The sequence below is a fragment of the Pongo pygmaeus genome, chromosome 20 (genome assembly GCF_028885625.2).
Source record: "Pongo pygmaeus isolate AG05252 chromosome 20, NHGRI_mPonPyg2-v2.0_pri, whole genome shotgun sequence".
NCBI lineage: Eukaryota > Metazoa > Chordata > Mammalia > Primates > Hominidae > Pongo > Pongo pygmaeus.
Window position 1 is genome coordinate 56,663,774 of NC_072393.2, and position 26,499 is coordinate 56,690,272.

The following is a 26,499-nucleotide window of genomic DNA, read 5'->3' on the forward strand; positions in this document are numbered from 1 at the left end:
AAATTATCCACTCAGTGTGTTCACTGCCTGTCTCACCCCAATCAGAAGCTATGATTGGCAGTTTGGTATACCTTTGATAAATAAAACATGGGAAAATGAATGAACTTTTCACTTAATGTAGTTTGCTTTGCTCAGAAAAATCTCTCAAAGTGGGACTCATTGGGGACAATGGCTAAAGGAATCACAGCCACTCTGGTGTTCCTGTATTTAGTTCCACACAGTTGCACTGGACAACTCCCAGGCACCTTTCACCTGGGCTGTGATATAACAAGACTGCCACCCACAATAGGAGGCTCTGGGAAGGCGGCTCACACCACCATGGGTGCTAAGCTGCTTGGCCTTATGCCTTACCCCAATTCTCCTTTTTTATTTTTTATTTTTTTGAGACAGGGCCTCGCTCTGTCACCCAGGCTGGAGTGCAGTGGTGCGATGTTGGCTCACCGCAACCTCCACCTCCCATTCTCGTGCCTCAGCCTCCGAGTAGCTGGAACTACAGGTGCGCACCACCATGCCAAGCTAAGTTTTGTATTTTTAGTAGAGATGGGGTTTCACCGTGTTGGCCAGGCTGGTCTTCAACTCCTGGCCTCAGGTCATCCGCCTGCCTCAGCCTCCCAAAGTTCTGGGTTTACAGGCATGAGCTGCTGCACCCAGGCCCTTACCCCCAATTCTGACCATCACTAACTGCTATGATCTGAATATGTTCCCCCAAAATTCCTATGTTGAAACTTAATTGCCAATGTGACAGTATTAACAGGTGGGTCCTTTATGAGGTGATTAAGTTGCAAGGATAGAGCCCTCATGAATGTCATTAGTGACTTTATTTATTTATTTTTTTATTGGAGATAGTCTCGCTCTGTCACCCAGGCTGGAGTGCAGTGGCAAGATCTCTGCTCATTGCAACCTCTGCCTCCCGGGCTCAAGCAGTTCTCGTGCCTCAACCTCCCAAGTAGCTGGGACTACTTGCCCCTGCCACCAAGCCAAGCTTTTTTTTGTATTTTAGTAGAGACGGGGTTTCATGATGTTGCCCAGGGTGTCTCGAACCCTGAGCTCAGGCAATCCATCCATATCAGCCTCCCAAAGTGCTATGATTACAACCATGAGCCACCACGCTTAGCTGCATTAGTGACTTTATAACAGAGGTTTGGCCAGGCACAGTGGCTCAGACCTGTAATCCCAGCAATTTGGGAGGCTGAGGTGGGAGGATCACTTGAGCCCAAGAGTTTGAGAGCAGTCTGGGTAATACGGCAAAACCCATAAAAAATACAAAAAATTAGCCAGTATAGTGGCATGTGCCTGTAGTCCCAGCTACTCAGGAGGCTGAGACGGGTGGATGGCTTGAACCTGGGAGCTGCTGGTTCCAGTGAGCTGAGATTTCACCACTGCACTCCAGCCTGGGGGACAGAGTGAGATCCTGTCTCAAACAACAACAACAACAAAACAACAAAAAAACCCAGAAGTTTGAGTGAGCTATATTCCCTTTTGCTATGTGAAGACACAGCAAGGAGGCACCATCTATGAGGAACAGCTCTTCCCCAGACACTGAATCTGCTGGCGCCTTGATCTTGGAATTCCCAGCCTTCAGAACCGTGAGAGAAAATTCCCATTGTTTATAAATTACCCAATCTAGGCCGGGCGTGGTTGTTCGCACCTGTAATCCCAGCACTTTGGGAGGCCAAGGTGGGCGGATCACTTGAGGTCAGGAGTTCAAGACCAGCCTGGCTAAAATGGTGAAACCCTGTCCATCTCTACTAAAAATACAAAAGTTGGCTGAGCATGGTGGTGGGTGCCTGTAATCCTAGCTATTCAGGAGGCTGAGGCAGGAGAACTGCTTGAGCCCAGGAGGTGTGGAGGTTGCAGTGAGCCAAGATTGTGCCACTGCACTCCAGCCTGGGCAACAGAGCAAAACTCTGTCTCAAAATAAATAAATAAATAAATAAATAAATAAATAAATAAATAAAATTACCCAATCCAAAGTATTTTTCTGTAGCAGCCCCAATGGACGAAGACACTGTGCCTGTAATCCAAACCCTAACCCTCACTGTTAGGAGAGATGAGTGGCCACTGAAACAGAAGCACAGAGCTGGGTGCTCCATCCTCACAGCAGGGTAACATCCCTATTGCCCGCTTGTCTGGTTTCCAGAACATCTGTATTTGTCCTGAGTCAGTGTGACAGGCTACATTTCCTGAAGATGGCTGTGATCATCACCCCGTCCCTCAGGCTCTTCTTACGATGAGACTGACACTTTCCCCATCTCATCCCATCAAAGTGCTGATTGGCAGTGAGGTATACCTTGATAAATAAAAGCCCTTGAAACTGGGAGGGCTTTTGTGACTTTTTCAACCAATGGCCTGTGGCCGCCAAAAAGATGTAGTTTCTGCTTTATTTGCTAAAATATTAACTCCAGCCTTTGGCAGCTCTATGAGCTGACTGACTGCCCTGAGGTAGTTACGCTGTGAGGCGGCTCAGACTAACCTGATATAGTTGGGTATTTTTTTATTTTTTTTATTTTTTGAGGCAGTGTCTCACTCTGTCACCCAGGCTGGAGTGCAGTGATGCAATCATGGCTTACCACAGCCTTGACCCAAGGGGTTCAAGTGATCCTCCCACCTAAGCCTCCCAAGTAGCTGGGACTATAAGTATGTGCCACCACACATGCCTAATTTTTAAGCTTTTTGTAGAGATGGGGTCTCACTATGTTGCCCAGGCCGATCTCAAATTCCTGGGCTCAAGCTGTCCTCCTGCCTTGGCCACTCCAAGTGCTGGCATTACAGGCATGAGCCACAGCTGGCCAAGTTTAGATACTTGTCCCTTCCAAATCTCATTTAGAAATGTGATCCCCAATGTTGGAGGTGGGGCCTGGGGGGAGGTGTCTGGGTCCCAGAGGCAGACCCCCTCATGAATGTCTTGGTGCCATTCCTGCAGCAATGAATGAGTTCTTGCTCTATTAGTTCACTGAGATCTAGTTGTTAAAAAGGGCCTGGTGCCTCCCTCCTCACCGTCTTTTTTGCTCCTTCTCTCACCATGTGACATACCAGCTTCCCCTCCCCTTTCACCCTCTTCTATGATTGAAAGCTTCCTGGCCGGGTGCAGTGGTTCACGCCTGTAATCCCAGCACTTTGGGAGGCTGAGGTGGGAGGATCGCCTGAGGTCAGGAGCTGGAGACCAGCCTGGCCAACATGGCAAAATCCCATCTCTACTAAAAACACAAAAATTAGCCAGGCATGTTGGCATGCACCTGTAGTTCCAGCTACTTGGGAGGCTGAGGCAGGAGAATTGCTTGAACCCAGGAGGTGGAGGTTGCAGTGAGCCAAGATCTCACCACTGTACTCCAGCCTGGATCACAGAGCAAGACTCCATCTTAGGAAAAAACAAAAACAAAAACAGAGTATCACTTATGACGTTTTCTTGCCAAGAGCATTTAAAGTAAATCTAATTAAGCCCCAAGACCTATGGTTCCCAAACTAGATGCCAAGACACCCTGGAGGGAATACAGCAAATTCATAGCAGACCACAGCAGTGCCGTGCTGGTAAACGTTTACCAACCGGTTCTCAACATTCGGTAGAGAAGAGATGTACTTTTTTTGCTTCTCTTTGGAAAGCCAGCACTCGCTGGCCCCAGCACACAACTGGTTACAGGATCTTTAAATTTTTCAAGTGAAACAGTGGTGGTTGACATCTCTCAGACACCACCATGACCTCATGGCTTGGGATAGTCCACAGTTTCAACAGTAGATCATGCTGCATTTGGGGGATGATATTATCTCTGTGAAGCTGAGTTTTTGGCAGTTCCATGATTAAAAGCAAGCACTATCTGTTTGTGGAACAGGAAAGGAGGGTGGTGGTGTCCAATCTGATTCCAAAGTGTGATAGGTTGTACAGTGCCCAACAGGTGCGTATACCCTATTAGTAAGTAATCAGTGCCATTTAAGACTGAAATAAAGGCCGGGCACGGTGGCTCATGCCTATAATCCCAGCACTTTGGGAGGCCGAGGGGGGCAGATCATTTGAGACCAGGAGTTCGAGACAAGCCTGGCCAACATGGCAAAACCCATTGGTGAAACCCCGTCTCTACTAAAAATACAAAAAGTAGCCAGGTGTGGTGGCGCACACCTGCAGCCTCAGCTACTCTGGTGCCTGAAGCAGGAGGATCACTTGGACCCCAGAGGCGGAGGTTACAGTGAGCTGAGATCGCACTCCAGGCTGGGTGACAAAGCAAGACTCTGTATCAATTTTAAAAAAAAGGATGAAATGAAATATTTTTTCTTTCAATTTGTGTGCATTACTTTTTCAACTGGTGCTAAGTTGCTAGAACATAATACTTCTTAAGTTGTATGAACACAACTACTTAATAACGGAACCACCAAGTATTTCTTTCTGGGTCAGGGACACCAGGAGAAAATGACTGAGGTGCTATGAACTGAGAATGTGGGGGAACCTCCGCACGAGCTCTCATGTCCATCTACAGGAATTAGGAGAGAGAAACAAGCTGGAAGACACTGTGAAGGAACAATCAGGCAAATCCAGAATGTGGGGCATTCTAGGAGACAACCAGCCTGGTCCCTCCAAAAAGTCACCATGATGGGGCAGAGAAACTGGCTGGAGTGGTTGCTCTAAATTAAAATAGATTAAGGAGATATAACTACCACATGCAATGCTTGAGCCTTGCTTGGATCCTGGTTTGCAACATTTCTTTTTTCTTTTTTTTTTTTTTGGAGATGGGGTCTCACTTTTTTGCTTAAGCTGGAGTGCAGTGGCGCAATCATAGCTCACTGCAGCCTCCAACTCCTGGGCTTAAGTGAGCCTCCTGCCACAGCCTTCTGAGTAGCGGGGATTACAGGCAGGTGCCACCACACCTGGCTAATTTTTTTTGTTGTTGTTGAGATGGAGTCTCGCTCTGTCGCCCAGGCTGGAGTGCAGTGGCACAATCTCAGCTCACTGCAACCTCCACCTTCCAGGCTCAATCCATTCTCCTGCCTCAGCCTCCCAAGTAGCTGAAACTGCAGGCGCACACCACTATGCCTGGGTAATTCTTTTTCTTTTGTATTTTTAGTAGAGATAAGGTTTCACCATGTTGGTCAGGCTGGTCCCAAACTCCTGACCTGAAGTGATCTGCCCGCCTCAGCCTCCCAAAGTGCTGTGATTACCAGTGGCAGCTACTGCACCTGGCTAATTTTTAAACCTTTTTTTTTTTTTTTTTTTTTTAGAGATGGGGTCTTGCTATGTTGCCCAGGCTGGTCTTCAACTCCTGGCCTCATGTGATCCTCCTGCCTTGGCCTCTCAAAGCACTAGGATTATAGATATGGCCCACTGTGCCCAGCCCATAGTATGTTTTAAAAGTCCTAAAAGACAATCTCTGGACAAGTGGGATAATGTGAATTTGGACTCGATCTTAGAAGCACTAGGGAATTAAGTTTACTCTTCTTGGGTGTGATATTATATAATATTGTAGTTATGTAGGAGAATGTTCTTATTCTTTCTTTTTTTTTTGATTTTTGTTTTTGAGACAAGGTCTCACTCTGTTGCCCAGGCCGGAGTGCAGTGGCACAGTCTTGGCTTGGTGTAACCTCTGCCTCCCAGGTTCAAGCCATCTTCTCTTTTCAGCCTCCTGGGTAGCTGGGACTACAGGTGTGCACCAACATGGCTGGCTAATTTTTGTATTTTTTGTAGAGTTTCCTCATGTTTCTCTACATTGCCCAGGCTGGTCTTGAACTCCTGGCCACAAGCGATCTGCCTGTCTCAGCCTCCCAAAGTGCTGGGATTACAGGCATGAGCCACCACGTCTGGCCTAGAATGTTCTTATCTTAGGAGATTCGTATGGAAGCATTTGCGTCTGCAACCTCTTCTCAAATCATTCAGCATCTCGAATATTAACGATGGAATCAAAGTGGTGGGCATATGGATGCTCAATGTTTTTTTCAACTTTCTGGATATATGACATTTTTCATAAAAAATTTGGGGGAGATTCATCTGAGAGAAGTCACATTTAGGGCAGGTTGTTGCTTGCAATTAACCACTCCCCTCCTGCATAAACGCTTTTCCCTGTCTGCACCAGCATTTAAGATTTCCCCAGTATCTCCTGTCTTAAAGAGGAACCACCCCATCATGCCCTCCTCTGACACATCTCCCTGCAGTGACCACCCCCTTCTCTTGTTCTTCTCAGCAAAACTTCACAAAAGCTACCTCTCCTTCTTCATCTCATAGTCCCTCTGCAAACACCAGCTGGGTTTCTGCCTCCCACCCCCGACCAAGCTGTCCTTGTCCAAGGCCACCAATGGCCTCCGCACTGCACATTCAATGGCCACTTCTCTATCCCCATCCCACTCTTCCACTTGGCAGCACTGGCCACAGAACCTCCTGGAAACCAATGTCTTTTCACGGCTTCAGTGACTTCCAGCCCTCCTCACTTTCCTCCTCTTTCACCTGGCTGAGCCTTCTAGGACTTGTCTGCCAGTTCCCCTCGTTTGCTTGCTCCCTAAATGTGGGAGGAAAGCCACTGGATCCCAGTCCTCTTTGTGCTCTGTTCTCTACCCCTAGGTGACCCAGTTCTGTGGCTTTAAACCCAGACAGCCGGGCCAGGCGTAGTGGCTCAGGCCTGTAATCCCAGCACTTTGGGAGGCAGAGGCGGGCAGATCACTTGAGGCCAGGAGTTCGAGACCAGCCTGACCAACATGGTGAAACCCTTTCTCTATTAAAAATACAAAAATTAGCCGGGTATGGTGGTGGGCGCCAGTAATCTCAGCTACTCGGGAGGCTGAGGCGGGAGGATCACTTGAACCCGGGAGGTGGAGGTTGCAATGAGCCAAGATCGCACCACTGCACTCCAGCCTGGGTGACAGAGTGAGACCCTGTCTCAAAAAACAAAACAAACCAAACAAACAAACAAAAAATCCAGGCAGCTGATGACTCCCCAGTATGGGTGTCCGACTCTGAACTCTGTGCTGAGCTCCTCCTGCAGGTATACAAATGGCTCCTTGACATCTCTTCTTAAATGTAACAGCCAAAGTTGGGCTCCTGACTCCCGGCCCCTGCCCACACACACTTGCTTTGCTTCCAGTCTTCCTTATCTTAGTAAACTGTACCATCCTCCATTCAGCTGTTGACCTAAAGACGTAGAAATTGTTCTTGATGGCACTGTTTTCTCACTCCCTCTGTCCAATCCATCATCCAGTGACTCAACCTTTAAAATACATTTCCAAGCATCCCTTCTTTTCATCCCTTCTGGCACCACGGTAGCAAAAGCCACCATCCTCTCTCCCGTGGCCAACTGAAGGCCTCCTCCCTGGCCTTACTGCTTTTTTTAATTGTTGTTGTTTTTGTTTTTTTGAGATGGAGTCTCACTCTGTCGCTCAGGCTGGAGTGCAGTGGCGTGATCTCAGCTCACCGCAACCTCCATCTCCTGGGTTCAAGCTATTCTCCTGCCTCAGCCTCCCGAGTAGGTGGGATTACAGGCACCCGCCCCCACGCCCGGCTAACTTTTGTATTTTTAGTAGAGATGGAGTTTCACCATATTGGTCAGGCTGGTCTTGAACTCCTTACCTCAAGTGATCCACCCATCTCGGCCTCCCAAAGTGCTGGGATTACAGGTGTGAGCCACCATGCCCAGCCTAGCCTTATTGCCTTTGCTCTTGCCTCCCTACAATCCATTCTCCACACAGCAGCCAGGGTGAAACTTGTTGAAAAACGAAATCAGGGCCGGGTGCAGTGGCTCACACCTGTAATCCCAGCACTTTGGGAGGCCGAGGCGGGTGGGTCACGAGGTCAGGAGATCGAGACCATCCTGGTTAACACAGTGAAACCCCGTCTCTACTAAAAATACAAAAAAAAAAAAAAATTAGCTGGCCGTGGTGGCGGGCACCTGTAGTCCCAGCTACTCAGGAGGCCGAGGCAGGAGAATGGCATGAACCCGGGAGGTGGAGCTTGCAGTGAGCCAAGATTGCACCACTGCACTCCAGCCTGGGCAACAGAGCAAGACTCCATCTCAAAAAAAAAAAAAGAAAAACGAAATCAGATCACATTAACCTTCAACTTAAAACACTTGGAGGACTTCTCACTGCATTTGGGATTCATTCCTCCTTCCCATGACTGCTGAAGTCCTGAGCGGTCTCAGCCCTGATGCTGCCACACCCTCACCTCCCACCTCTCCCCACTCCAGCTTCTCCAGGACAGTGTGCTCATTCCCACCACAGAGCCTTGGCACCTGCTCCTCTCTGCCGGCACGCTCTTCTCCCACATCGTTACGTGCTGGCTTCTGATTTTCAGGTTTCAGTTCAAATATCACCTTCTCAGAGGGGCCTTCCTTGTCTCGCTGATTTAGAGACACTCTCCTACCTGTTCCTGGTAACTCTTTGCAACACAACTGTGTTCTATTTTCTTCACAGCTCTCATTGATAACTGAAATTTTCCTCTTTTCTTTTGCTTCTTTCCTTCCTTCCTTCCTTCCTCTCTCTCTTTCTGTTTCTTTCTCTTTCTTTTCTTTCCCTTTCTTTCTTTCTCTTTCTTTCTCTCTCTCCTTCCTTCCTTCCTTCCTTTCTTTCTTTTCTTTCTTTTTTTGAGACAGTCTCCCTCTGTTGCCCAGGCTGAAGTGTGGTGGTGCGGTCTCGGCTCACTGCAACCTCCGCCTCCCAGCTTCAAGCAATTCTTGTGCCTCAGCCTCCTGAGTAGCTGGGATTATAGGCATGTATCACCACGCCAGGCTAATTTTTGTATTTTTAGTAGAGAAGGGGTTTTGTCATGTTGGCCAGGCTGGTCTCGAGCTCCTGACCTCAGGTGATCTGCCCTCCTCGGCCTCCCAGAATGCTGTGATTACAGGCGTGAGCCATGGCGCCCAGCCTGAAATTTTCTTCGCTTGTTTCCTTACTACTCACTGTCTTCCCTCACTTGAAGGCAAACTCCATGAGAACAAAGACCTGGTCTATTTTCAGTGATGACTACATTCCCAGTGTCTGGAAAATACCAGGAGAACTGAGTATTTTCAAGGAATTTGTGGAATATTATGTACAATCCATGCAGGCTTCTCTGCACTTTAAATACCTTTCTTGAAACAGAATCATCCTTCCCCATAACAAAACATTAATTGTTCTTATTGGTCTGCTGTGCATGAGATAAGTGCTTGGATTACCTCTGACCCCACCAACAATCCTGCAAGGAAGGTGCTATTAATATCCTCCTCTCCACTTTACAGAGAAGACTCAAGTGCAAAGAGCTGAGGTGCTTACACAAGACCACCGCAAAGGAACGAAGCGTCAGAGTGTGGAATCGAGACCTGTTCTACTGCACTCCAGAGCACATGTTCTTTCTACTCTGCCATAATGTTTGGGACAAAATTGAATCATGAGGGTTTTTTTTTTTTTCCATTACAAATGTAACACATCGGGAGCTCCTGCGTACGGCTGGGATGAGTCACTGGCACCATACGTGCCCTCCTGCGAAAAACAGCTATGGAACTGGACAAAATACAGGAGGGCCACTGTTTTCAGGCGTTGAACAGTGGAAAGAGGACTGCGATCCTTGAGAAGAGACGATGGTGAAAGTGAGCCCATGTATTGGCCCAGGTTCCTCACTGGGAGCCCTGTCCCTACCACAGCACAGAGATATGGAGCTAAAACAATGCAGTTGTTTTTTTGTGTTTTCTCTTCTCTTCTTTCTATTATCTTCTTTTTTTTTCTTTTTTTTTTTTGAGACCGAGTCTCACTGTTGCCCAGGCTGGAGTGCAATGGGGCGATCTCAACTCAATGCAACCTCCACCTCCTGGGTTCAAGCGGTTCTCCTGCCTTAGCCTCTTGAGTAGCTGGGATTATAGACTCGTGCCATCATGCCTGGGTAATTTTTGTATTTTTAGTAGAGAGGGTTTTGCTATGTTGCCAAAACTGGTCTTGAACTCCTGGCCTTAAGGGATCTGCCTGTCTCAGCTACCCAAAGTGTTGGGATTACAGGCATGAGCCCCCGTGCCTGGCCCAGAGAGGTCTTACTGAGCTGAGGAGGCAGAGAGAGGGCTCTGGGGGCTGCTGACAAGGCTGGAATTTGCAGGATAGGGCAGTGGGGAAGAGGGAGCTGCATGAGGTGGGCCCCCAGAAGCCTGTGTGGAGTTCACCATAGGTCCTTGGCTAAGGACTGGACGGTGTCTGCAGAGGACAAGACTCCATGAGTCCCATTTGGGGGTAGCTGCTACAAAGATGAGAGATAAACAGAAATAAAAGCCGTCATGCAGTGCTAGGAGATGTTGAGTCTCCAGCTCAGCCAGAGTGGCAGGGCCTCACTAAGCTCCCGGGCACTCAGTTGAAAGCTCAGGAAGGCCATGCTTTAGGAGTAAGGCCCACACCCTATAGTAAGGGCCATGCCCCAGGACGAAGAAGAGAAGTGAAATGGACCTATCCTAACAGTGAGTCAAAACCAAGCCTGGGCTGGGCGTGGTGGCTCACGCCTATAATCCCAGCTCTTCGGGAGGCCGAGGCGGGTTGATTGCTTGAGGCTAGGAGTTCGAGACCAGCCTGGGAAACATGGTTAAACCCCATCTCTACAAAAAAATATAAAAATTAGCTGGGTGTGGTGGCAAGGGCCTGTGGTCCCAGCTACTCAGAAGGCTGAGGTGAGAAGATTGCTTGAGCTCAGGAAGCAGAGGTTGCAGTGAGCCGAGATCGCACCACTGCACTCCACCTGGGCAACAGAGTGAGACGGTGTCAAAAAACAAAACAAAAACAAAACCAAAAAAAACCAAACCTCAAAATCCCAAGCTCGATGGGATCCTATCTTCTAGTAACTGCCTTTCAGAACAAAACTCAGCGCTTTTCTTTTCTTTCTGTTTTTGTTGTTGTTGTTGTTGGGTTTTTTTTGTTCATTTGTTTCGTCTTTTTTTTTTTGAGACAGAGTCTTATTCTGTTGCCCAGGCTGGAGTGCAATGGCATGATCTTGGCTCACTGCAACCTCCGGGTTCAAGCAATTCTCCTGCCTCAGCCTCCCAAGTAGTTGGGATTATAGGTGTATACCACCATGCCCAGCTAACTTTTGTATTTTTAGTAGAGATGGGGTTTTGCCATGTTGGTCAGGCTGGTCTTGAACTCCTGACCTCAGGTGATCTGCCCATCCCGGCCTCCAAAAGTGCTGGGATTACAGGCATGAGCCACCACACCCAGCCTAAAACTCAACACTTTTCAAAGGAAGACAGCATCATTCAGGGTCCCTACTATGCACCAACCATAATGTTCAATATTCAGCCAGAAAACATTAAACCTGAAAAAAACAGAAAAATGTGTCCTAAACTTTATAAAGCCAAAAAAAAAAAAAAAAAAAAAAAGAAGAAGAAGCCAATAGAAACAGGCCTCAAGGTAACCCAGATGTTGGAATTGAGAGCCAAGAACTTTACAACAGCGATTACAAGTATGTTCAGCGACTTAAAGGAAAAGATGCACAGTGAGTGAGAGATGGAAAATCTCAGCAGAGATACAGAAACTATGAACAGAATCAGAGGTCAAGTGATCCATCACCTCGGCCTTCCAAAGTGCTGGGATTACAGGCATGAACCACCATGCCCAGAGACCAGCCTGGCAAACAGGCAAAAACCCGTCTGTACTAAAAATACAAAAATTACCCGGGTATGGTGGCACATGCCTGTAGTCCCAGCTACTCAGGAGGCTGAGGCAGAGGTTGCAGTAAGCCAAGATCATGCCACTGCACTCCAGCCTAGGTGACAGAGCCAAGACCCTGTCTCAAAAACAAAAACAAAAACAAACAAACAAAAGAATCAGAGAGATGGCCAGGTGCGGTGGCTCATGCCTATAATTCCAGCACTTTGGAAGGCCGAAGTGGGCAGATCACTTGAGGTAAACAGTTTGAGACCAGCCTGGCTAATGTGGTGAAACCCCATCTCCACAAAAAATACAAAAATTAGCCGGATGTGATGGCACGTGCCTGTGGTCCCAGCTACTCGAGAGGCTGAGGCCAGAGAATTGCTGGAATCTGGGAGGTGGAGGTTGCAGTGAACCAAGTTCTTGCCACTACACTCCAGTCTGGGCGACAGAGAGAGACTCTGTCTAAAAAAAAAAAGAAACAAAAAAGGCAGAGAGAAATTCTACATGTTACACAAACTCTTTCAGAAAATAGAAGAGGAAGAAACACTTCCAAAATCATTTCACAAGGCAGCATAATCCTGATATCAAAAGCTGACATTACAAGAAAAGAAAATTACAGACCAATATCCCTTATGAACACAGATGGAAAAGCCCTTAATAAAATACTGGAAAATCAAAATAGTAATATATGAAAAGGTTAATACATCATAAGCAAGTGGGACTTAGACCAGGAAAGCAAGATTTGTTTAACATTCAAAAAGCAGTGAATACACTTTAGCACATAACACAATAAAGGAAAAAAGTCATATGATTATCTCAATAGATGCAGAAAAATCTTTAAAACTATCTTTATTCAAGACAACAACATATATGTAAAAAAAAGCCCTTAGGAACTTACAAAACAACTTCTAGAAAAACGTGTGAATTTAACTATTTTGAAAAATAAAAGATCAATATAAAAATTTTTAAATTATATTTTTATATACTGGTGCAAAATGAAAATCTAAGATTTCACTCAAAATAGCAGAAAACATACAAAATGCGTAGGAATAACTTTAGCAAAAGATGTGCAAGACTTCTTTTTTTTTTCTTTTGAGACGGAGCCTCACTCTGTTGCCCAGGCTAGAGTGCAGTGGCACAATCTTGGCTCACTGCAACCTCCGCCTCCCGTGTTCAAGCGATTCTCCTGCCTCAGCCTCCCAAGTAGCTGGGATTACAGGCACCTGCCACCATGCCCAGCTAATTTTTGTATTTTTAGTAGAGACAGGGTTTCACCATGTTGGCCAGGCTGGTCTTGAACTCCTGACATCAGGTGATCTGCCCGCCTTGGCCTTCCAAAGTGCTGGGATTACAGGGATCTTGAATAGTAAAAAACAATCTTGAAAAAGAAAAACAAAGTTGGAGGATTCAAACTATCTGATTTCAAACTTACCATCAAGCTGCAGTAACCAAGACAGTGTGGTATTGGCATAAGAACAGACAATTAAGAGCAAAACAGAGGCCGGCACAGTGGCTCATGCCTGTAATGCCAACACTTTGGGAGGCCGAGGCAGGAGGATCCCTTGAGCCCAGAAGTTTGAGACAAGACTAGGCAACATAGCGAGACCCTGTCAAAAGATTAGCCAAGTGTTGTGGTGTGTGCCTGTAGTCCCAGCTACTTGGGAGGCTGAAGTGGGGGGATTGCTTGAGCCTGGGAGGTTGAGGCTGCCGTCAGCCATGATTACATCATTGCACTCCCCGCTGGGCCACAGAGGAGATCCTGTTCCCTCGGCCCACAAAAAAGAGTAGAACAGAACAGAGAATCCTTATACAGACCCGTATTTATTATCAAATGATTTTCAACGCAGAAGTCAGAGCAATTCATGATGAATGAGGGGTCCGTTACCTCATTGTCTGGATATGATGACCTGGTGAGTCTCAGTTCTTTGATACTTTTTTTGAGAGGCCTGAAGGTAGTTTCCCGAGGAAGGAACTCAGATAAAACAAATGTAAGGGCCAAGCTTTAAGAACAGAACGGTCAATTTCTCTGTTTATCCAAAAAGCCATCTATGGGACTAGTGGGTGGGTTTCAAATGGACAAGCAAATTGTGGTTTAATAATAGAAGAGAATACCATGAAAGCAATGTAAGCAACAAACTACTGACATAAACAACAACCTGGATGAATACCTCAGTATTATTAAGAAAATGAAGGCTGGGCTCGGTGGCTCATACCTGTAGTCTCAGCACTTTGGGGGGCCAAGGTGGGCAGATCACCTGAGGTCAGGAGTTCGAGACCAGCCTGGCCAACATGGCGAAACCCTGTCTCTACTAAAAATACAAAAATTAGCCAGGCATGAGGGTGCACGCCTGTAGTCCCAGCCACTCAGGAGGCTGAGGCAGATGGATCGCTTGAACCCAGGAGGCAGAGACTGCAGTGAGCTGAAATCTCATCACTGCACTCCAGCCTGGGCAACAGAGTGAGACTCCATCTCAAAAAAGAAAAAAGAAAATTAAAAGACAACAGACTGAAAAATATTCATATTACATGTTCCCCCTTGGTATTCATGGGGGAATGTTTCCAGGACCCTCTTGGATAACGAAATCTGTGGATGCTCAAGTCCCTTATATAAAATGGTGTAGTATTTGCATAACCCACCTACATCCTCCTGTATTTCAGACCATCTCTACATTATTTGTAATACCTAATAAATTGTAAATACTCCGTAAATACTTGTTACACTGTATTGCTCTTAAAATCTGTTATTTTTAATTGTATTACTATTATTTTAAACATTTTCTTTTCTTTCTTTCTTTTTTTTTTTTTGAGACAGGGTCTTGCTCTGCCATCTAGGCTGGAGTGTAGTGGCGTGAGCTCGGCTCTCTGCAACCTCTGCCTCCCACGCTCAAGTGATACTCCTGTCTCAGCCTCCTGAGTAGCTGGGATTACAGGCATGTGCCACCACGCCCAGCTAATTTTTTGTATTTTTAGTAGAGATGGGGTTTCTCCATGTTGGTCAGGCTGGTCTCGAACTCCTGACCTCAAGTGATCCCCCTGCCTTGGCCTCCCAAAGTGCTGGGATTACAGGCGTGATTCACCTCACCCGGTCAATTTTTGTATTTTTTTGTAGAGACGGGTTTTCACCATGTTGTCCAGGCTATTTCCAGACATTTTCAATATATTGTTGGTTGAATTTGTGGAACCCATGGATACAGAGGGCTGACTGTATTAGACAAAGGAATCAAGTGCAAAAAATATAAAGAGCTTCTACAGATCAACAACAGAAAAGACAAGCAACCTGATAAATGAGCAAAAGATTTCAACACGGGTGGGTGCCTGGCCAACTTGGTGAAACTCCATCTTTACCAAAAATACAAAAATTAGCTGGGCATGGTGGCACGTGCCTGTATCCCAGGTACCTGAGAGGCTAGCCAAGATCACCCCATTGCACTCCAGCCTGGGCGACAAGAGCAAAACCCTGTCTAAAAAAAAGAAAAAAAAAAGATTTAAACAGAAACTATGCAAAAAAATGATAGCACTTTTTATTTTTTTGAGACAGGGTCTTGCTCTGTTGCCCAGGCTAGAGTGCAGTGGCACGATCATGGCTCACTGCAGCCTTGACCTCCCAGGCTCAAGCCATCCTCCCATCTCAGCCTCCCAAGTAGCTGGGATTACAGGCACATACCACCACACCCAGCTAATTTTTTGTAGAGACAGGGTCTCACCATGTTGCCCGGGCTGGTCTCACACTCCTGGGCTCAAGTGATCCTCCGCCTCAGCCTCCCAAAGTTCTGGGATTACAGGCATAAGCCACCATGCCTGGCCCACTTTTTCAAAGTAAAGTAATGCATGGTTATATTAGTTTTCTATAGCTGCTGTGGCAACCTCAGGCTCCACAAGCAGATGAGCAGACAAGCAGGTGAACAGAAGAGCAGAAGAGCAGCGTGACAGAGGAGAGAAGAGAAGGAGCGTCTGAACGTTGAGAGGAGTTTGGCCGCGGATGGTTGGAGAGGACATTGGCTGAGGGACAGCTGAACTCCAGGGGAAGATCATCTTCCCACTCCATCCCCTTTCCAGCTCCACATCCATCCCACTGAGAGCCACCTCTGCCACTCAATAAAACCCTTGCATTCACCATCCTTCAAGTCTGTGTGTGACCTGATTCTGTGACCGGACACCTGACAAGAACCCAGGTACCAAGAGGGCACTGAGCTGGTTAACACTTAAGCCATCTGCAGATGGCAGAGGTAAAGGGGCACTGTAGCATGCCCATTGGGGCTTTGGGGGTCACAGGCATCCACCCTTAGAAGCTACCATGGGGCCGGAACCCAAAAAGCGCTTGCCCCCGATCCTGCACCTGCCCATTTGCATAAGGGGTTTGAGTGCGCGGTAGCCAAACAGTCAAGCCACACTCCTGTTGCATGTCCTTCGAGGGTGGGGGTGTGGGGGTGGTCAGGGAGTGCTTCCGTTTCCCTTGCATGGTCATGCTGCTTTCTCTGACTCTGATCTTCCCCTCTCCTTCTTAGAAAGTCCCTGTGATTCCACTGGGGCCACTGTGACAATTCAGGATAACTTCCCCATTTCAAGATTCTTAACTTAGTCACATTGGCAAAGTCCCTTCTGCCATGTAAGATAATACACTGATAGATCCCAGGGATCAGGACTTGAGCATTTTTATTCTGTCTGCTGCAATGATCATGAAAGAACAGGGCAAAACAGAGAAAGGCAGAAAAAGTTCCATACCCTCACCTTCCAAATACAATCCCCTTTAAGAGTCTGTGGAGTCTTTAACATCTAGATTCATACTTCATAAAATGTCTGCACTCTGCTTTTGTTCACTGAACATTACCTCATCAGCATCTTCACGCTCATACATATATTCTTTAAAATGTCATTTTAAATGGCTGTGTAAAACTCTGTTGAGTGGATACAGAATGGTTAATTTAACCATTCCTTTCTAGTTGGATACTCTGGTAATTTTATTTTTCAAAAACTAGGCCTGACATGGTGGCTCGTGCCTATAATCCCAGAACTCTGGGAGGCCGAGGTGGGTGGATCTCTTGAGCTCGGGAGTTTGAGGCCAGCCTGGCTAACATGGTAAAACCCCGTCTCCACTAAAAATACAAAAATTAGCCAGGTTTGGTGGTGTGTGCCTATAGTCCCAGCTACTTGGGAAGCTGAGGTAGGAGAATCGCTTAAACCTGGGAGGTGGAGGTTGCGGTGAGCTGAGATGGTACCACTGCACTCCAGCCTGGGTGACAGAGCAAGATTCCTTTCAAAAAAGAAATAAGGCTGGGCGCGGTGGCTCACGCCTGTAATCCCAGTACTTTGGGAGTCCAAGGCAGGTGGATCACGAGGTCAGGAGATTGAGACCATCCTGGCTAACACAATGAAACCCCGTCTCTACTAAAAATACAAAAAAATTAGCAGGGCGAGGTGGCGGGCGCCTGTAGTCCCAGCTATGCGGGAGGCTGAGGCAGGAGAATGGCATGAACCCTAGGGGGGCAGAGCCTGCAGTGAGCTGAGATCGCGCCACTGCACTCCAGCCTGGGTGACAGCGAGACTCTGTCTCAAAAAAAAAAAAAAAAAAAAAAGAAATAAAAATAAAAAATAAAAATAAAGGCCGGGCACAGTGGCTCACACCTGTAATCCCAGCACTTTGGGAGGCTAAGATGGGCGGATCACCCGAGGTCAGGAGTTCGAGACCAGCCTGGACAAGATGGCGAAACCCTGTCTCTACTAAAAATACAAAAATTAGCTGAGCATGGTGGCGCACGCCTGTAGTCCCAGCTACTCAGGAGGCTGAGGCAGGAGAATTGCTTGAAACTGGGAGGCCGAGGTTGCAGTGAGCCGAGATCACACCACTGCACTCCAGCCTGGGTGAGAAGAGCAAGACTCCATCTCAAAAAAAAAAACAAAAAAACAAAAAAACTATTATAAATAATATCACGACGAACCTCTTTGTAAGCCTCTGACTTTCAGGTGAATTCCCAGGCATGGGATATTTTCAGGGTATGGACATTGTTCCTGTATCACCTTTCACCAAATTGCTTTCCAAAATGGTGGTGGCAATTTACCTTCTGACAACTGAGTATCAGCATGAATGTCTGTTTGGCTGCACTCTTTCTAGCATTTGGTAGAACCTTAAAACATTTGTTGCTCATTTGATGGGCAGAGGAAGGAATCACTGAGCTGTTTTAATGCTATGCCTTTGGGCTTTAGAAAAGGAACTAAATGAAACAGTTAATGTGAAAATTGCTTTAGCTTCTGCAGAAAAGTTTTGCTAATGACCCAGCAATTCAACTCATAGGAACTTATATTCAGGAAGTCATCAGAGAGGTAGACAAAAATATACACACAGAGATGTATCTCATAGAATCATTTATATAGCCAAATCTGAAAAAAACTTAAGTGTTAAAAATTAATGGAGTACGTGTGATCTGGGGATGCTACTTTACCTGCAGCCTGTTTTCATTTCACTCCTACGTTATTTTTTTATTTTATTTATTTTTATTTTTTTTTTTATTTTTAGAGACAGAGCCTTGCTCTGTTGCCCAGGCTGGAGTGCAGTGGCACAATCTCAGCTCATTGCAATCTTTGCCTCCCAGGTTCAAGCAATTCTCCTGCCTCAGCCTCCAGAGTAGCTGGGACTACAGGCCTGTACCACCATGCCCGGCTAATTTGTGTATTTTTAGTAGAGATGGGGTTTCACCATGTTGGCCAGACTTGTCTCGAACTCCTGACCTCAGATGATCCGCCTGACTCAGCCTCCCAAAGTGCTGGGATTACAGGCGTGAGCTTCTGTGCCCGGCCCTGCCTTATTATTATTATTATTATTATTATTATTATTATTATTATTATTTTGAGACAGAGTCTTGCTCTGTCGCCCAGGCTGGAGTGCAGTGGCACAATCTCAGCTCACTGCAATTTCTACCTCCTGGGTTCAAGAGATCCTCCCACCTCAGCCTCCTGAGTAGCTGGGACTACAGGCGCCTGCCACCACGTCCAGCTAATTTTTGTATTTTTTTGTAGAGATGGGGTTTTGTCATGTTGCCCTGGCTGGTCTCAAACTCTTGGGCTCAAGTCCCCTGGGCTCAAGTGATCCACCCGCCTTGGCCCCCAAAGTGCTGGGATTATAGGCGTAAGCCACCATTTCTGGCCACTCCTGCCTTATTGACTAATAATTTTATTATTATTATTATTATTATTATTATTATTATTGAGACAGAGTCTCTGTCACCCAGGCTGGAGTGCAGTGGTGCAATCTTAGCTCACTCCAACCTTCACCTCCTTGGTTCAAGTGATTCTCTTGCCTTCGTCTCCCAAGTAGCTGGGATTACAGGTGCCCGCCACCATACCCAGTTAATTTTTGTATTTTTGGTAGAGATGGGGTTTCACCATGTTGCCCAGGCTGGTCTTGAACTCCTGGGCTCAAATGATCTGCCCTTCTCAGCCTCCCAAAATGCTGGGATTACAGGCGTGGGCCACCACGCCCAGCCACTCCTGACTTATTGACTAATAATTTTATTATTTTTATTTTTTTGAGACAGAGTGACCTATAATTTTAGCACTTGGGAAGGTCAGGGTAGGAGGACAGCTTGAGCCCAGGAGTTTGAGACCAGCCTGGGAAACATAGAGAGACCCTGTCTCTGCAAAGAATCAGAAAAATTAGCCAGGCGTGGTGATACGTGCCTGCTCAGGAGGCTGAGGTGGAGAATCTCTTATAACTGGGAGGTTGAGGCTGCCATGAGCTGTGATCGCACCACTGCACTCCAGCCCAGGCAACAGAGCAAGACCCTGTCTCAAAAAAAAAAAAAAAAAAAAAAAAAATCACGGAGAGTGGCAGGCTCTTCCACCTGGTACTTTCCCTCTACTTTGTGCTGTGTTTTGGCTGACAGTAGCCTTAAGGGAGAGGAAATCAATATATATTCCCCCCATAGGACTGGCAAAACCTAAGTTAACTGGTGTAGTAAGCATTGATGAGATGGGCTGGGCCAGTGGCTCACTCCTGTAATCCCAGCACTTTGGGAGGCCGACGCAGGCAGATCACTTGAGGTCAGGAGTTCCAGACCAGCCTGGCCAACATGGTGAAATCCCGTCTCTGCTAAAAATACAAAAATTAGCTGGGCATAGTGGCAAGCGCCTGTAATCCCAGCTACTTGGGAGGCTGAGGCAGGAGAACCACTTGAATCTAGGAGGTGGAGGTTGTGGCGAGCTGAGATCGCACCGCTGCAATCCAGCCTGGGCAACAGAGAGAGGCTCAGCTTAAAAAAAAAAAAAAAAAGCATTGATGAGAATGTAGGGGAACAGGTCCTCTGTCCCATTACCAGCAGAAAGAAAATCAGGCTGGGCGCAGTGGCTCACGCCTGTAATCCCAGAACTTTGGGAGGCTGAGGTGGGCGAATCACCTGAGGTCAGGAGTTGGAGACCAGGCTGGTCAACATGGCGAAACCCTGTCTCTACTAAAAATACCAAATTAGCTGGGTGTGATGGCGGGCACCTGTAATCCCAGCAACTCAGGAGGCTGAGGTATAAGGAGCAGCTGAACCCGGGAGGCGGAGGCTGCAGTGAGCCAAGATCGCGCCTTTGCACTCCAGCCTGGGTGACAGAGCGATACCCTGTCACAAACACACACACACAAAGTGAAAATCAGTATGTCTACCAATGGTTCCACACCCTTGCCATGGCCTCATCGTGTGTGTAGGGTGCCTCCTGGCCCTTTAACTCTGCACAGTTAACTTGACTTGACTTGCTTTGGCCAATGGCATGTGGGTGGATGCACCAGCGTCTGAGTCTAGGCTTTCAGAAGCCTTGCATCTGCCTCTAGTCTGCTTGTGCCCCAACCGTCACCACGAGACGCTGTCCCTGGCAGCTGACCTTCCCTCAGCCTGGGCCCCAGAATGAGACGCTTGGAGCGGACCTGAGCCAGACAGACCCGCAGCTTCAAGCAGAGCAGCCCTAGAAAAGTCTGGCTAGGCCGAGCGCAGTGGCTCACGCCTGTAATCCCAGCACTTTGGGAGGCTGAGGCAGGTGGATCACTTGAGGTCAGGAGTTCAAAACCAGCCTGGCCAACATATAGTCAAACGCCGTCTCTACTAAAAATACAAAAATTAGCCAGGCGTGGTGGTGCCTGCCTGTAGTCCCAGCTACTTGGGAAGCTGAGGCAGGAGAATCACTTGAACCCGGGAGGCGGAGGTTGCAGTGAGCCGAGATTGTGCCATTGCACTCCAGCCTGGGTGACAGAGAGAGACTCTGTCTCAAAACAAAACAAAACAAAAAACAAATAAACAAAAAAACAGAAAAGCCTGGCTAGATCAAGAACACATGAAGTTGCTGAGTTTTTGGTATTTGTTATGTAGAAATACTTGACAGTTCCAGGAATTGTTTATTAAAATTAAAATGAATACATTCATATAACTTGATAATTCTAACTCTCCTTATTAGACATGTCTCCAAGGAAACTCGTGTAAAGATGTTCATAGCAACATTATTTATAAGAGCAAAGAAACCAAGAATAACCCAAATGTCCAGCAAGAAGAGAGCGGACAAAGAAACGCCGAGTTCTATGGAATACTACTGCAGCTTTTAAAAGGAAGAGGACAAGCTCTTTAAATAAATCTGGATAGATTTTCAAGACATATTGTTGAGTTAAAAAAGCAAGCTGCAGAACAATATGTACAGTAGGATCCCATTTATGTTAAAAGACACTCATATGCTTGCTCAAAACAATACTACTCATTTACTATACAATACTATGCATATACTATATTACCACACATGCACACACATGCATGTACACACACACACACGCAGCATGCACTCACTTTTAGACAAAGATCCAGAAGGATCAACCATAAACCAATAATAATGGTTACTTCCAGGGAAGAGATCTAGATGAGAGAGAGGTGACCAAAGAGAATTTTAGCTTTGTCTGTAAGCTTTTTTTAAGAAGCAAGGAAAGTCTATCTGTATATTATTTGTACAATTTAAAAGTAATTTTCCTTTTTTTCTATTCTTTTTTTTTTTTTTTTTTTTTGAGATAGGGTCTTGCTCTGTCACCCAGACTGGAGTGCTGTGGCATGATCATGGCTCACTGCAGCTTCAAACTCCTGGGCTCAAGTGATCCTCCCACCTCAGACTCCCCAGTAGCTGGGACTACAGATGCGTGCCACCATGCCCAGCTAATTTTTGCTTTTTTAAAATTTTTTTCTGTAGAGATGAGATCTTGCCATGTTGTCCAGGTCGGTCTTGAACTCCTGGGCTCAAGTGATCCTCCCACCTCGGCCTCCCAAAGTGCTGGGATTACAGGTGTGAGCCGCTGCGCCCAGCCTAAAAATAATTTTCTAAAAGGAAGAAATATATATGAATATATATATCCATGCATACTATGAGTATAAACATAGGGCCTTATTTTAAATATCCTTTGTGGCAGACAGGCCTGAATTCAAATCCTGCTACTGCCACCAACTAACTGTGTCACTAGACAAGTCCATTCTTTCACTTGGAACCTCTGTTTCCTCATATGTAAAACGGGGATACTCATTTATATTTAATAGGGTTGTCATCAAAGTAAATTATAATGTTTGTAAAGTTCCAAGAGCAGGCCGGGCATGGTGGCTCATGCCTGTAATCCCAGCATTTTGGGAGGCTGAGGTGAGTGGATCACCTGAGGTCAGGAGTTAGAGACCAGCCTGGGCAAAAAGGCAAAACCCTGTCTCTACTAAAAATATAAAAATTAGCTGGGTATGGTGGCAGGCACCTGTAATCCCAGCTACTCTGGAGGCTGAGGCAGGAGAATCACTTGAAACCCAGAGGCGGAGGTTGCAGTGAGCCGAGATCGCATCACTGCACTCCAGTCTGGGTGACAGAGTGAGACTCTATCTCAAAAAAAAAAAAAAAAGTTCCAAGAGCAGTGTCTGACAACTAGTGTATGTTCAATTAAATACGAATTCCCTTCCCTTCCACTTCCCAGTCCCTGCTAACCCTAACCTTGCTCCTAAGCCATGAGTCACGCTGTGGTGACTATTTCGTAGGTGCCTCCTTAGCACTTACATTCCCTAGGGTAGGCGGAATAATTACTCCCCAAAGATGTCCTCATCCCCAGAACCCATGAATATGTTTGATTACATAGCAAAGAGGAAGTAAGGCAGCTGGCGGAATTAAGGTTGCTAATCAGCTGACGTTAAGATAGGGAAAGTAGGCCGGGTGCCGTGGCTCACGTCTGTAATCCCAGCACTTTGGGAGGCAGAGGCGGGCAGATCACAAGGTCAGGAGATCAAGACCATCCTGGCTAACATGGTGAAATCCCGTCTCTACTAAAAACACAAAAAATTAGCTGGACGTGGTGGCACACGCCTGTAGTCCCAGCTACTCAGGAGGCTGAGGCAGGAGAATCACTTGAACCCCAGAGGCGGAGGTTGCAGTGAGCCGAGATATGCCGCTGCACTCCAGCCTGGGTGACAGAGCAAGATTCCATCTAAAAAAAAAAAAAAAAGTTAGGGAAAGTATCCTGGAGTACGCAGGCATGCCCTATGCAGTAAGAATCCTTTCAAGTGGAAGAGGGAGGCCAGAAGGAAAGAATCAGAAAAACATGTGGGACAATGGAAGCAGGGTTAGAAAAATGCTACACTGCTGACTTTGAAAATGGAAGGTGCTATCAGCCAAGGCAGCCTTTAGAAGCTGGAAAGGACAATTAAACAGATTTGCCCCTAGAGCCTCCAGAAGAAATGCAGTCCTGCTGCCATCTTGATTTTAGCCCAGTGAGACCCATGTTGGACTTCTGAACTACAGAACTGTTAAGATAATGAATTTGCACTACATGGCGGGGCTCGTTGGCTCATGCCTGTAATTCCAGCACTTTGGGAGGCTGAGGTGGGCGGATCTTCTGAGGTCAGGAGTTCAAGACCAGCCTGGCCAACATGGTGAAACCCCACCTCTATTAAAAATAGAAAAATTAGCCAGACATGGTGGTGGGTGCCTGTAATCCCAGCTACTTGGGAGGTTGAGGCAGGAGAATTGCTTGAACCCGGGAGGCGGAGGTTGCAATGAGCTGAGATTGAGCCATTTTACTCCAGCCTGGGCAAGAAGAGTGAGACTCTGTCTCAAAAAAAAAAAAAAAAAAAAAAAAAAATTGCATTGCTATGGTAGCAACAAAAAACAATGCAACTTTGTGTGTGTGTGTGTGTGTGTAAGAGAGAGAGAGACAGGGTCTGACCTCTGTCACCCAGGCTGGGGTGCAGTGGTGTCGTCTCAGCTCACTGAAACGTCTGCCTCGCTCGCTCAAGCAATCCTCCCACCTCAGCCTCCCGAGTAACTAGGACCACAGACATACACACTAATACGCCCAGCTAATTTTTGCATTTTTTGTAGAGATGGAGTTTTGCCATGTTGCCCAAGCTGGTCTGAAACTCCTGGGCTCAAATATCCACCCACCTCAGCCTCCCAAAGTGCTGGGATTACCGGGGTGAGTCACCACACCCAGTCCAATGCAACCTTTGATTTCTACAAAGGCATCTCTATTTTTGGTTGCAGAACCACCTTTCTCTCCAAATAGCCCATGTGTCCTTCCTGGACATATCTCTTTGGATACACTGGGTCCTCTCAGCTTCAGACAGAGGACTCAGGCTTGGTTAATCAGAGAATTTACAATCTCTGGCCATACTGACTGGTTCAAGGACGGTCATGTGAGCAAAACTAGGCCAAAGCGCAGAATTAAGCCAAAGTTGCTAAGGGGGTTGGATGTGAGCCTGATGATACTGATGGTTATATTTCCAGCATGAGGGAACAGCTTATGTGAAGCGAAGCCAGCCAGAGGGAATGAGGACTCAGAGATGCAGAGGCACATTCCCCACGACATCGTTTGAGTGCTTGGATCTAGTCCTGCCTGAAGTTCTAGGCTAGCCATGGCTTTTCAGCTACATGAGGCAATACATTCAATAAATCCCCCACAGTTTTTTTTTTTTTTTTTTTTTTGAGACAGAGTCTCACTTTATCACCCAGGTTGGAGTGCAGTGGCGCGATCTGAGCTCACTGCAACCTCTGCCTCTGAGGTTCAAGTGATTCTCCTGCCTCAGCCTCCAGAGTAGCTGGGACTGCAGGCACGCACCACCACTCCTGGCTATTTTTTTGCATTTTTTGGTAGAGACAGGATCTCACCATGTTGGCCAGGCTGGTCTCGAACTCCTGACCTCCAGCGATCTGCTGACCTCGGCCTCCCAAATTGCTGGGATTACAGGTGTGAGCCACCATGTCCGGTCATGAACCTCCTTTTTAAAATTCAGCCAATTTGAATTGGGGTGTGTCCTTTGCAAGTGGACTAATCCTTTGAGAATCTGATGACAGCTATAAATTTTTTTCCCTTGAGAAAAACGCATGTGGACGAAACTTTATATACAATTTCAGGGAAACTTTTGACCCCTGAAGTCAGGCCCCAGGTTATGAAGTCCTGCTGTATTCCAAGCTGTATCACCAGCAAGGCATCAAAAAGGAGAGAAGAGACAGAGTATCTTCAGGGAGCCCAGGATGCCCAGTCCCTCCCTCCAATCCTGAAGAGGAGTTTTGATATAGGTCATAAACCACTGGATCAAGGAATGAAAAGTGGGAGTTCTCTGCGGGAGGCATAAAAAGGCTCTTTGCGATCACTGCACTCAGCCTCTTTGAGAGAATCTCTCAGCCCTACTTTTGGAATCTACTGATTCCAATCTACTTTTGGAATCTAAGAGCCTCTCTTGGATCTCTTTCCTGGATTATGATTATATTTCTTTCTTTCCCCTCTTTGCACACTTGGAAGAACCCAAAATCAGAGTGACACAGTAAGTGCCCAAGATACACAGCAAAGATATGAAGCAGGTTTTGAATTCTGGTCTCGTTAGCTCTTTTACACATAGGTCTTTCTTTTTCTTTCTTTTCTTTTCTTTTTTCTCTCTTTCTTTCTTTTTTTTTGAGGTTAACAGTGGAGGTTTAATAGGTGAAAGAGAAAAGCTCTCTCTCTGCATCTGGGTCATCTGGGTCATCTGGTTCCGTGGGTCATCTGGTTCCGTGGTGAAATGAACTGGGTTTTATAGGTGAGCTTGGGGAAGTGGAGTGTGATTTACATAGAGGATGAGAGATTGGTGGGACCAGGTGTGCCATTTGCATAGCATGCGGAGGGAATCTTTTATTATGCAGACGGACTCTCTACCTGGCCGGCACCATGTTGCCTGCTCTTTTTTTTTTTGAGACGGAGTCTCACTTTGTCGCCAGGCTGGAGTGCAGTGGCCCCACCTCGGCTCACTGCAACCTCCACCTCCTGGGTTCAAGCGATTCCCCTGCCTCAGCCTCCCGAGTAGCTGGGATTACAGGTACGCACCACCACACCCGGCTAATTTTTTGTATTTTAGTAGAGACGGGGTTTCACCATGTTGGCCAGGATGGTCTAGATATCCTGACCTCATGATCCACCCGCCTCGGCCTCCCAAAGTGCTGGGATTACGGGCGTGAGCCACTGCGCCCGACCTGCCTGCTTCTTTACTGTACACGTGGTCGACAAAGAAAAGGAAAGATGGAGCCTCCATGTTGAACATGCCTGGTCCCCAGGTAGCTTTTTCCTGTTGGCACAGCTGCCTGCATTCACCCGAGCAAGCTCCTAGCTTGCTTTTAATAGAGACTCTTTCAATGGCTTCCCTTTCCTCTTAGAATACAAAAACAGGATCTCACTGTGGCCACGTGGCCTTATAAGATTTGTCCCTTGACTCTGTGCCCTCGTTTGGAGTCCCTCTCACCGTCATTCATTAGGCTCCTTCCAGCCATGTTGGTTTTCTGTCTGTCTCTCAAATGTGCCAAACATGCCCCTTTGTCCCTGCTCCTCCCTGTGCCTACAGCCAATGCTGGATAACCCAAGATGCAGACCACAAACATGCTCAAGAAGCCAGCAAAGTGTGGGCTTGCCCAAATTCTTTCTTGAAAAAAGTTTCATAT